Source organism: Triturus cristatus, chromosome 10 (genome assembly GCF_964204655.1).
Source record: "Triturus cristatus chromosome 10, aTriCri1.1, whole genome shotgun sequence".
Lineage (NCBI taxonomy): Eukaryota > Metazoa > Chordata > Amphibia > Caudata > Salamandridae > Triturus > Triturus cristatus.
In genome coordinates, this window is record NC_140593.1 from 197,733,463 (window position 1) to 197,745,731 (window position 12,269).

Here is a 12,269-nt window from a genome sequence, read left to right on the forward strand (position 1 = left end):
GCAGAATACGAAGTGAGAGGGGTACTGGATTCCAGGATTTATCGCACCAGGTTGTGGTATTTGCTGGCCTGGAAGGGATACGGGGAAGAGGAAAATTCTTGGGAACCAGCTACCAGCGTCCACACCCCTAAACTGGTAGCTCAGTTCCACAACAAATATCCTGAGAAAGCTTGTTTATGTCAGTGCTCTTCGGGGGAGGGATGTACTGTTGTGGCCCACAGGTTGCGCAGAAGAGCCCTGCCATTCAGAGTGGCAACCAACCGCGGTAGGCGGACATAATGGGAACTACAATTCCCATGGAACAATGCGTACTGACGCTCGTGACGTCAGCGCGCTTGACGCATAGTCGAAGATAAGGGAACATCCGGCATCAGTCGGGTGCCGGTTATTTTGATTCCAGGTCGGAGTGCGGACGGAGTACGGCGTTCTGGTAGGGGTGCTCTGCACCAACCCTGTAGTTCTTCGCTGACTTCTTACGCACTTTGTTCGCAGATGTCTCAGTCATAGCAAGGCGGAGTTTAGCCTTGTTATTCCGTTTCTGATTTTCCGTGGCCCCGTTGGATGCCGTTCTGAGGCGTGCGGGGTCGCAAGTTCCTAGGAACAGTGTTTGTTCCGTCATTACTCTCGTCAGCTCGAGCCCGCCTCTTGACACTTAATAAGGCGCAGGGCTGTATCTAATTTCCGAGAGAGATTTACTCGCGGATGTGTTGTTGGCAAACCCATAAATTGGAGTATGGACGTATCAGGGATCTTATGGTCGCATCTATGTATTTCGTAAAAACTGCCTAAGAAGTATTGAAACAGTGAACATAAGGTTCGTTGTAGGGCGATTGGGAGAATTAACGATATCCCTTGCCCTGCTGCATTTCATGTGTTCGTTTGTAATCACTACAGGGGTGGAAAGGTGACTGCTGGCATACGTCCTTCCCCCCTGTAACGAGAAGAATCCAGAACTCATGGTAGGTCAGGTAGCTGAGGGAACTAATACGAGGGTGTGATAGTAAGAGTGTTACAACATCTGCTGATTAGTGTCTTGTCTGTAGGGTTCCAGTTGCCTTGCGATCAGGTCCTCCCGGTCTCCTTTTTCCAGAGTGCTTTCTTTCTTTTACAGGTATAAGAGGGAGTTAGGGAAAAACTGGCTGATAGAAAGCTAGGGATTGATTTAACCATTGCATATTGTTCTTTCTCTTTCAGATCTCCCTCCCTGCTGTCCCCTTCCTTTCCTTCCCTCGCCTGATCACCCTTCTGTGTCTGTTCTATATATATATATCAGACCAAGGGGTTATCGGGAGGTGGACCCCTTACAGCATCGTGCGACTCTGAGGACAATTGGACGGCGACAAAATAACCGGCCCACGGATAACTGTCCTCCCAGTCGCACGGTGGGATGGACACTTTAGAGGATGTCATAGCTGCTTTGGCCTTGTTGCAGGCTGAGGTAGCTGCTTCTAGAACAGAAACAGCAACACTACAGGCGCAGGTAGATCGCATGGAACGCAATCCCTTTGATGCAGGCTTACAACGCGCTACCCCAGCGGCCCCCGTAGTTGTGGAGATTCCCACGCCAGTTCCATTAGCTACCCCTGAAAGGTTCAGCGGGGAAGGTGGGAAGTTGCAAGTCTTTGTCACACAAGTAATGTTACATTTTACCTGTAGGGCTAGGGCGTTTAACACCAACCATTCGAAGGTCGCCTTTCTTCTCTCGTATTTATCTGGGGACGCAGCTCAATGGGCAGTCCCATTGGTGAGAAGGGACGATCAACTCCTCTATGATTGGAATGCCTTTCTGGTGGAATTCGAGAAAACATTCAACCGCCGAGCGGCCACGCTCTCGGCCGACAGAGATCTGCTAGAGTTGCGACAAGGCAATAGGGATGTTATCTCCTATCTTAACGATTTCAGGAACACCTGCATTTCCAGATCCACACCAACCCGAACACCACCCTCAGAGGCACCCTGATCTACCGACCCCCTGGACCACGCACACAATTCAGCGAGGACATCGCCGACTTCGTCAGCCCGCATGCCCTCCCCTCCGCTGACTACATCCTCCTGGGAGACCACAACTTCCATCTGGAGAACAACAACGACCACAACACCAGCACCCTGCTCGACAACCTGGCCAACCTGGGACTTAAGCAACTGGTGTCCACCCCCACCCACCTCGCCGGACACACACTCGACGCCATCTTCTCATCCAGCACAGACATCGACTTCAGCCACGCCACAGAGCTTCAATGGACGGACCACAGCTGCGTCCACTTCACTTTCAAGAGAACGACGACCCACCATCACCAGCAACAGGCCGCCCGCAGAAGCTGGAACAAGATCACAGCAGACCAGCTCGCCACCTCCCTGAGCCAGCACCCTCCTGCCAGCTCAGCGAACCCCAGCCAGGCCGCCGACAACCTCACGAAGTGGATCAGCAACTGCGCGGACGAACTCGCCCCGCTGAGGACCCCGCCTAGCAGACCCGGCAGCAAGAAGGCCCCATGGTTCACCGACGAACTCAAGAGCTCCAAGAAGAACTGCCGAGCCCTCGAGAAAGTCTGGAAAAGGGAACCGACACCGGACAACAGGACCTCCTACAAACTTGCCACCCGGAAACACCACCAGCTGATCCGCGCCGCCAAGAAAACAGCATTCAAGGACCGGTTGGACAACAACGCACACAACTGCAAGGAACTCTTCAACATCGTGAAAGAGCTTTCCAACCCCAGCGCAGGAAACAACGACATCACCCCATCGCAAGACCTCTGCAACTCCCTCGCCTCATACTTCCACAACAAGATCACGGACATACACAGTAGCTTCAACAACCAACCAACGCACACCATGACCGACCAACCACCCCCCCCACCACCACCCTCCACGCCTGGACCCCGATCAGCACCGAAGACACCATCCGCACGATGAACTCCATCCACTCCGGATCACCGACCGACCCCTGCCCTCACCACGTCTTCAACAAGGCCGACGCTGTCATCGCACCCCACCTGCGAGACATCATCAACACATCCTTCGACACCACCATCTTCCCTGAGAGCTGGAAACACGCCGAACTCAGCGCTCTACTCAAGAAACCAACAGCGGACCCCACCGACCTCAAGAATTACCGCCCCATCTCGCTTCTCCCGTTTCCAGCCAAAGTCATCGAGAAGACCGTCAACAAGCAGATGGCCGCCTTCCTCGAGACGAACGGATCCCTCGACCCCTCACAGTCCGGCTTCCGAGCCAAACACAGCACCGAGACCGCCCTCATCGCCGCCACCGATGACATCCGAGCCCTGATGGACAATGGAGAAACAGCGGCCCTCATCCTCCTAGACCTCTCCGCGGCATTCGACACGGTCTGCCACCGCACCCTAGTACGGCGCCTCAGCAACATCGGAATCCAGGACAAGGCGCTGGAATGGATCATCTCCTTCCTCGACGGAAGAACACAGAGAGTCCGCCTACCACCGTACAAGTCAGAGGCCTCCGAAGTCATCTGCGGCGTCCCCCAAGGATCATCTCTGAGCCCCACCCTCTTCAACGTCTACATGAGCCCCCTCGCGGCCATCGTACGCAAACACAACCTCAGCAAAATCTCCTACGCCGACGACACCCAGCTGATCCTCTCCCTGACCAACGACCCCGCCGCCGCCAGAGCCAACCTGCACGAAGGGATGAAAGAGGTAGCCGAGTGGATGACGTCCAGCCGCCTGAAACTGAACTCGGACAAGACGGAGGTCCTCATCCTGGGCTCCTCACCCTCCGCCTGGGACGACTCCTGGTGGCCTCCCGCCCTGGGCACCGCACCCAAACCAACGGACCATGCACGAAACCTGGGCTTCACCCTGGACTCCTCCCTCTCCATGACCAGGCAGGTCAACAACGTCTCCTCGGCGTGCTTCAACATCCTACGCATGCTACGGAAGATCTTCTGGTGGATCCCCACAGAGACCAGGAAGACCGTCACCCAGGCCCTCGTCACCAGCCGACTGGACTACGGTAACGCCCTCTACGCCGGTACCACCGCCAAGCTCCAGAAGAGACTCCAGAGGATCCAGAACGCCTCAGCCAGACTCATCCTCGACATCCCACGATCCAGCCACATCTCCGGACATCTGAGAGACCTTCACTGGCTCCCCGTCAACAAGAGAATCACCTTCCGCCTCCTCACCCACGCACACAAAGCCCTACACGACCAAGGCCCGAGCTACCTCAACAGCCGAGTCAACTTCTACGCTCCCAAACGCCACCTCCGATCAGCCAACCACGCCCTCGCCGCCGTCCCCCGCATCCGAAGAGCGACTACAGGAGGAAGGTCCTTCTCCTACCTGGCCGCCAAGACCTGGAACTCCCTCCCGACCGACCTGCGCCTGACCCAAGACCACCTCTCCTTCAGGAAGAAGCTGAAGACCTGGCTGTTCGAGCAGTAGCGGCACCCCCCCCCCCCAGCGCCTTGAGACCCTACGGGTATGTAGCGCGCTTTATAAGTGATTGATTGATTGATTGAGACTGATCACGGAAACAGAGTGGCCAGAAGAGAAGCAAGCGGCCATTTTCCATCAAGGGTTAAGCGACGAGATGAAGGATGTGTTGGCTCAGATCGACCCGCAACCTGTCACCTGTGACGCTCTCATCAGTCTGGTGCTAAGGCTGGATCATCGCACGAGCGAGAGAAAAGGGGATCACAGACGGAGGGAGAGACCGGTGCCTAGTGTGGAACCTACTAGGTCGTCAAACCACCAAGTCCCCTCAAAACCTGAGCCCATGGAAATCGGGGCTGTCCGTTCCCCTCTCACCTCCGAAGAAAGAGAGTACCGGCGGAAGAGAGTCCTATGCTTGTATTGCGGACGGAAGGGACATTTCATACGCGAATGCAGTTTGAGGCCCAAAGTTCCACGACTGGAGCAGAAAGCTGCGGTTACCAGAACAAACAACTCAGTGGTGGGAAACACTCCAGCTTAAAGGAGGAAGAAGGGAATCCTTTGAGGTCGATGTACATCCCTTCGTTGGGAGACGTAAAGACCAAGGAAAGAAACCCTTTCTATGTGGAAGTACACATTTTGGTGCATGACGTGTGGTTGCCAGTCCGGGCGTTATTGGATTCGGGGGCCACAGGGTGTTTTATGGATCAGGATCAGGTGGTACGGCTAGGAATAACGTTACAAGAGAAAATTATGCCAGAGATGGTGTTTGCGGTTGATGGCAAAATGTTGGATTCTGGACCAGTGAGATTCCATACTGGACCATTATCGGTAAGACAGGGGAAGGAGCACCAGGAGTTGATTTCCTTTAATGTTATTCTGGCACCCCATTACGGATTAATACTAGGGTTGCCTTGGTTACGCCTCCATAATCCTCTCATAAACTGGCTCGAAAAAACCCTGAAGTTTACATCCGACTATTGCTTAGCTAACTGCAACCTTCCCTCAAAGAACCCTGCCACGTCGTTGGCAATTTGTTACCAGGTGGCTACCGCTGTAGAACAAGCAGTAGCATTACCAGAGGTCTATAAAGAATACGAAGATGTCTTTAACGAGGACAATGCAGAAGTCTTGCCTCCACACAGGTAGTACGATTGTCAAATAGACCTGATACCGGGAGCGGTCATTCCCACGGGACGGGTGTATGCCCTAACAGAGCCAGAACATAAATACCTCAGGGAGTATTTGGATAAATATTTGGGCCTGGGGTTTATAAGAGTATCGAAGTCTCCAGCTGCGTCGCCTCTCTTTTTTATCCCTAAGGCCAATGGCGAACTTCGCGCTTGCGTGGACTTCAGGGCATTAAACGCCATTACCGTGAAGAACCGGTATCCTCTACCGCTAATTAATGTTCTGCTGGAGCAGGTAAAAGAGGCAGTGATTTACACGCGCTTAGACCTGAAAGGGGCATACCATTTGGTCCGAATGAGGAGAGGGGACGAATGGAAGACCGCGTTTAAAACAAGATTCGGGCTCCATGAGTATTTGGTTATGCTCTTCGGGCTGTGCAATGCCCCCGCGGCCTTTCAGTTCTTCCTCAACAATGTGCTTCGCGAATATCTTGACCACTTTGTCATAGTATACATAGATGACATCTTGATCTACTCACACAACACCAGGGAGCATACGCAACACGTAAAAAGCATCCTTCAAACCCTACGAAGACACCACTTATTTTGCAAAATCAGTAAGTGTGAGTTTGGTGTAACATCTGTGGAATTTCTAGGGGTAAACCTCACACCCTGGGGCCAGGAAATGTCAGAGAGGAAGGTACTGGCAGTAATAAAATGGCCTACCCCACACAACCTTAGAGATGTACAGTGTTTCTTGGGGTTTGCCAACTTCGATCGTCGTTTTATCAACCACTTCTCAGAATTGGCAACCCCTCTCACCCAGCTGTTGCACAAGAAGTCAGTGTTTCTGTGGACTGCAGGGGCCCAAAAAGGTTTCGAAGAACTAAAAGAGGCGTTTTCTACGGCCCCGGTATTGGCTCATGCACACCCGGAATATCCATTCATCGTGGAGGCCGACGCTTCCGACACAGCGTTGGGAGCTGTTTTGTCACAAAGACACGTCGAAACAGGGCAACTACATCCGGTGGCATACATGTCACGAAAATTGAACCCCGCTGAGTGCAATTACAACATAGCTGAAAAAGAGCTGCTCGCCATCAAAGACGCCTTCAGTGAATGGAAGCATCATTTAATGGGTGCTAGACACGTGGTGACGGTCTATACAGACCACAGGAACTTACAGTTCATGACGGCAGCTAGACACCTTACACCCCGTCAATTGAGGTGGACTCTCTTTTTTGCGGGATACAACTTTCTGGTTACTTATAGGCCAGGAAAGGAAAACAAAAAAGCAGACGCTTTATCCAGGCAAGCATCCCAGAACGCTCTCCCTAACTCTCCTAAAGGAGCCATCATCAGCCCAGAACATGTGATAGGGGCGACGTGCACGGATCCGTTTTTGAGGAGTGTATCCCGGAACGTTAAAGCAACGAGATGGAAGGACTGGCTGAGAAGCAATCCTGACTGGAAACTGGTACAAGACATACCAATACGGGGAAAGCAGATTCTCCTTCCCATCCGTGCCTTGCGTCTTCAAGCATTTAAATGGTGTCATATTCTACCTAGCGCAGGTCACAACGGCAGGGAGAAAACCCTTGACAGGATCCTGAGGCAATTCTGGTGGCCTTCGGTTCGGGAGGACGTGTGCACATGGGTAAAGGAGTGCAGAGTATGCAGTCAAATGAAGGCCTCACATTCCAAACAAGCAGGATTGTTACAGCCTCTTCCCACGCCGAATCTCCCTTGGGAAAACATTTCGGTGGACTTCATCGTGGGAATGCCTTGCGACAAAGGATGTACTGTTATCACGGTAATAGTGGACTATTTGACAAAGATGGCACACTTCGTAGCCTGTGAGAGGCTACCCACGTCAGGACAGTTAGCACACCTGCTCTTATCAAATGTGGTACGCCTACACGGTCTACCTAGGAGGATTGTCTTAGACCGCGAAGGCCAATTCACAGCAAACTTCTGGAAGGCTTGGTGTTCGGCGTTAGGTATAGAGTCCAACATCTCCACTAGTTTTCACCCGCAAACCGATGGACAGACCGAACGGGTCAACCAAACCCTTAAGCAATACTTAAGGTGTTACTCCAGCGCTTCTAAGAACGATTGGGTAGACTTACTATGGTTGGCGGAGGTGGCGTATAATAGCGCGTCGCATGCTTCCACCAAACTCACTCCTTATTATTGCACTTATGGGTTCCATCCTTGGTTTTCGCCCTTCCTTAATCCGGTGCAAGCAACAAGGGTTCCGGAGGCGCAGAGTAGAATAGAGCGCATTCAAACAACCTTACAGGTGGCAAAAACCAATTTGCGAGAGGCTAAGCGCAGATACAAGGCTTCCGCAGACAAGCGTAGAAGGCTTGGACCTGTCTATAAAGTGGGAGATTATGTGTGGTTATCCCCAAGAAACATTAGTTTCAAGCGCTATAGCATATTCAACCCCAAGTACATCGGTCCCTATCGGGTGGTGAAATTAGTGAATCCAGTAGTGGTTAAGCTTTCTTTGCCCTCCTCCTTGCGAATACATCCGGCTTTTCACGTGTCCCTAGTGAAGCCCGCTCTGGTGGGACCGATTAAGACCCCTGCTCCAGTCATAGTAAATAGCGAAGCAGAATACGAAGTGAGAGGGGTACTGGATTCCAGGATTTATCGCACCAGGTTGTGGTATTTGCTGGCCTGGAAGGGATACGGGGAAGAGGAAAATTCTTGGGAACCAGCTACCAGCGTCCACACCCCTAAACTGGTAGCTCAGTTCCACAACAAATATCCTGAGAAAGCTTGTTTATGTCAGTGCTCTTCGGGGGAGGGATGTACTGTTGTGGCCCACAGGTTGCGCAGAAGAGCCCTGCCATTCAGAGTGGCAACCAACCGCGGTAGGCGGACATAATGGGAACTACAATTCCCATGGAACAATGCGTACCTATGCTTGTGACGTCAGCGCGCTTGACGCATAGTCGAAGAAAAGGGAACATCCGGCATCAGTCGGGTGCCGGTTATTTTGATTCCAGGTCGGAGTGCGGACGGAGTACGGCGTTCTGGTAGGGGTGCTCTGCACCAACCCTGTAGTTCTTCGCTGACTTCTTACGCACTTTGTTCGCAGATGTCTCGGTCATAGGCGGAGTTTAGCCTTGTTATTCCGTTGGATGCCGCTCTGAGGCGTGCGGGGTCGCAAGTTCCTAGGAACAGTGTTTGTTCCGTCATTACTCTCGCCAGCTCGAGCCCGCCTCTTGACACTTAATAGGGCGGAGGGCTGTATCTAATTTCCGACCGAGATTTACTCGTGGATGTGTTGTTGGCAAACCCATACATTGGAGTATGGACGTATCAGGGATCTTATTGTCGCATCTATGTATTTCGTAAAAACTGCCTAAGAAGTATTGAAACAGTGAAAATAACCTGAAAACCTTGTAGGGCGATTGGGAGAATTAACGATATGCCTTGCCCTGCTGCATTTCATGTGTTCGTTTGTAATCACTACAGGGGTGGAAAGGTGACTGCTGGCATACGTCCTTCCCCCCTGTAACGAGAAGAATCCAGAACTCATGGTAGGTCAGGTAGCTGAGGGAACTAATTCGAGGGTGTGATAGTAAGAGTGTTACAACATCTACTGATTAGTGTCTTGTCTGTAGGGTTCCAGTTGCCTTGCGATCAGGTCCTCCCGGTCTCCTGTTTCCAGAGTGCTTTCTTTCTTTTACAGGTATAAGAGGGAGTTAGGGAAAAACTGGCTGATAGAAAGCTAGGGATTGATTTAACCATTGCATATTGTTCTTTCTCTTTCAGATCTCCCTCCCTGCTGTCCCCTTCCTTTCCTTCCCTCGCCTGATCACCCTTCTGTGTCTGTTCTATATATATATATCAGACCAAGGGGTTATCGGGAGGTGGACCCCTTACAGCATCGTGCAACTCTGAGGACAATTGGACGGCGACAGTGTTGAGGTCCAGTGACAATCACAGCGATGCTCGTCTCAATGAATGATGATCTATTTTGTATTGCCTCTCATGTCTGCTCAATAACACATTCGTCATTCCAGCGCCGACGTGGTCATTGTGTGGTGGATGTGTGCCAGGTTGTAATTACGCATTAAGGTGTGACAGGTACAGCAGCTAGGTATGAGACAGTGGTTTTGATTAGTTACACATATGCTGGATGCTATACTCCCAGGCGTGCCCATGTGAATTGTGGCCATATCCCTATGTGCATTCACATTGACCAAGGTGGTGTTTGAGGTACTTGTCTTGTGTAAGTAGACAGGTGTGCCCTTTGTGTAGCTGAAGGTGTGCCTACATGTAAGCTGGTCTGTTAGTCAATATTGATGTCAGTCATTGTTGTCGTTGTGTCATCCAGGACGTGATATGCTGTGCACATCTCATGATGTATTGCATTGACATGTGTCCACTATCATCTCAAATAGGAGGAGGCCAAATTTGACTCGTCACTTGACGGTGCTGGAGGACATGGAGGATGTTGCCATCATATGGAAATGCTGCCTGGACAGAGCCACCCTGAAAACCCTTTGTGATCTGTTGGAGCCTCACCTGCAGCCCCGCAGGACATATCCAACAGCTTTCACCCCTATTTATAAGGTGATGGCAGCCATGCATTTTTTTGCCACTGGATCGTTCCAACAGACAGTGGCCAACGCTGGTGGGATGTCACAACCGATGTTCAGCATGGTTCTGCGTGATGTACTGTCCGCCATGATGCTATACAAGGACAGATGCATCCATTTCCCCAGAGGTGCTGAATTGCCAGTGTTAGACCTGGCACCTTGGCGTGAGTTTCCCTTCCACTTTTTGATGGTGTGCCTCGATTGTTTTGCTGGTGTTGTCCGCTCAGGGCACTGCGCCACGGCTAATCCGTGCCGCAGTGCAAGTGCTCCCTAGGTAAAGTGTACCTGTAATTGATGTTCATGATTGGTTTATTGGATTTACTGTCAGTCCCCAGTAACGTGCACCAGGGGTGCCGGGGCGTGTGAATGCCAATGCTGCTGGTGGGCTTGCAGCGCTGGTTGTGCCACCCACAGAAAGCGGCCTTGTAAAATGTGTCTAGGGTCTGCCACCGCAGACCCTGCGTGCAGTCTGGTACTGTCGCGCTGACTGCGCAAGTGCCCCCACTTGCCAGTCCCTAAACCTTCCCTTAACTACATATTAGCCACCCCTCTGGTAGGCCCAAGGGCAGGGTGCATTGTAGGCATAAGGTAGGACATGCCCTGATGTGTGTGGCATGTCTTAGTAGTGAATTACAGCCATTTCCGTTTTTCACTATTGAAGGCTACCTGCTCTCCATAGGCCAGAATGGGCTGCTGGAGTCACTACACGCTGTGACCCCAGTGGACTCAGAGAGCATGGTAGAATGTCAAGTTTAGTATGCCTGAACTCAGAATAATAAAATACTTCTTGTAGTCAAGTTTATTTTAATATCCTGGGTTTGTAAATACTACTTTTAGAAAGTTAGTATTTACTGGCCTGACCATTTCAGTCCGCCTCTGCTGTGTGTGTGTGTTCTGCCTAGCAACAGTAAGGAGCAGGGTTGGGGAATCCCCAGAGACAGGTTGGCTGCCAGGTGGTGGGTAGAGAGATGACACCAGGATGGGTGGGAGGAGTACACCTTGACTCTTGAATAGACCTGTGCTCTGCCACCACAAAGCCGGCGCCGCCCCCTGTGGAGCGGCTGATGTCTCTGCCCTGCTGCTGAAAGGAAAGAGCAGAGTCACCATAACAAAGTGCTCCAGAGCTGGACTGAGCCAGGCCCAGGCCCCCTGGCGCTAAAGAACAAAAGAATCACGGTATAAAAGTAGGAGCCTGGCTCCTAAGAAATCAGAATCCTGTTTTACCACAAAGAACCTCTGCCAGACTAGAAGGAGAAGAAGACGCTGGAGGAGCTGGCCTGCTGCTTGCCTTGCTGAGAAAGGAGAGGAAGAGACTACTGAAAAGACTTTGCTGCTTTGTGCTTTAAACATTCTCCAAGGGCTTGATCTGAGCTTGCCCCCTGAACTGAACCCCAGGACCAGTGGGTTCTCTGTGCTTTTGCTCGTCCTCCGATTCGAGCCGTGTGTGCATCCCGCTGGAAAGAGACTGCGCCCCTCAACGCCCCTCCTAGGGCCGTGACACTCAGGAGCTCGCCTGCCGCAACCCCGTGAGAGCCCCGCTCCGACCGGAGCCGCTCTCTGTCCCCGGGCTAGGCCGCCTGCACCCCTGTCACCGCCTGCCACTGGAGCGCGCTGAACGCGCTGTCACCCCTCCCGCCAGAAACCGTCCGACGACTGTGATCTACGCCGGGTCATCCAGCTGCACCGACCGTGCCCTGTGACCCCGCTTCGCTATCCCCGGACACCTCAGGCCGTGCCGCCCCCGCTGTGGAGTCCCCCCCTGCACCGCCGTGCTGAGGGTCGCTGGCCGCGCCTGCCTACCTGCCCACACCCGCTGATCGAGGACCCAGGACCACTTCCCAAGCTGAGAGTCGCACCGACCTGTGCCGATTCTCCACATCACTGAAGAAGTTCCAGTATCGGGCTCGGGGCCCGCAACGCCTTATTTCCCCATTCGCAGGAGTCGATCCCTGTAAGTACTGGACCCACAAGTGACATTTGCAAGAGACTGCAAAGTATCTATTTGAAGCTACGAACAAAGAACATTTGCCTGCTTTACAACCTGGTGGCATAGCGAAAACGTTATTGGTCTTGTGATAAGTCTGCTGAGATATATATACCTATTT